Source organism: Triticum dicoccoides, chromosome 2B (genome assembly GCF_002162155.2).
Source record: "Triticum dicoccoides isolate Atlit2015 ecotype Zavitan chromosome 2B, WEW_v2.0, whole genome shotgun sequence".
Lineage (NCBI taxonomy): Eukaryota > Viridiplantae > Streptophyta > Magnoliopsida > Poales > Poaceae > Triticum > Triticum dicoccoides.
The window spans coordinates 202,414,413-202,415,733 of NC_041383.1; positions in this window are offsets into that span (position 1 = coordinate 202,414,413).

The window sequence follows — 1,321 nt, forward strand, 5'->3', positions numbered from 1 at the left end:
ATTACTCCACTGACCACTCCATGCATTAACCGTTTAGCGGCCACACTCGGCCACCAGCACGTACACACGCATGACCCGGCCATCACAACCGGCCACTAACAAACTGACCCATGAAGCTAGCTAACCACTTGCATGCATCTAAATCCATCCAACCAGCCGGTCCTTCTTTGTCGTCCATGCGCTCGTCGCATCACACGAGCGCATCACACGACTTTGCTGCCTCACGCAGTACCGCAGCTTCACACTGCCGTCGGCATCTCGCCGTGCTCGCCGCATCGCACGGCAGCTCAGCATCTCGACTTCGTCGAAGCAACACCAGACTAGCTACTCCCTAAATTATGCTACATGCATAATGAAAAGTAAACATGCACATACATATGACAAGATTAGTTCTAGCAATCACCTCCCTAATCTTGTCATGCCAACTCTCCAAAACCTCATGCGGATCACCCGCAACATCTTGCCGAGATTTGCAGCGCCAAGACCACACCACCTTGCCTCACGCTGCAGCTTCACCATGGTGCATCATCAATCTCCACTTGAACGTTCTTCAGCAGCATCACACCACTGGTCACGTACGTCTTGCCGTCGTCGTCGCAACACCTCATCTTGGGGATGGCGTCACACCACCCAGAACACCTCCGCGGCTAGCTTCACATCGATCCTCATGATGGCCTCGCACGCCGTACATCGATCTTCTCAGCGGCATCTCATCATCGTCTTGTCGGCATCGCACCGTCGTCGTGGCAGCATCGCACTGCCATCTCCTCCTAGCGACATCACACCGCAACCACCTGTTCGCGCGGCATCACACCGGCGAAGACCTCCTTGTCGTGGACGACGCCGTCGCAGCGCCGGACACCACCGTGCACCATCTTGTCGTGGTCGACGCCGTCGCAGCGCCGGACACCACCATGCACCATCATGTCGTGGTCGACGCCGTCACAGCGCCCATCACCACATCGTCCTGCCGCACGCAGCAGCCACCTCTTGACGTGGACGGCGCCTTCGCAACGCCGATCACCACGCCATCATCACCTCGTGGCATCGCACCGAAACCGGCCATCAGCGGTACCGCACCGCTGCCAGCCATCACCTCGCACCGACGTCCTCCACCTCACATGGAGTCCACCGCGTCACCACCGTCGCAGCCGTTGCCTCCGCCCAGCACCACAGCGGCCACCATAGCCGCCGGCACTGTCGTCGCCGCCACGGATCAACAAGGCTCTGATGCCAATTGTTGGCGCCGCCTCTCGCAGCGCCGCTTCTTCTTCTACCTTGGTGCTGCCTCTCACAGCTCCCTCTCTCTTTCTCTGGTTGT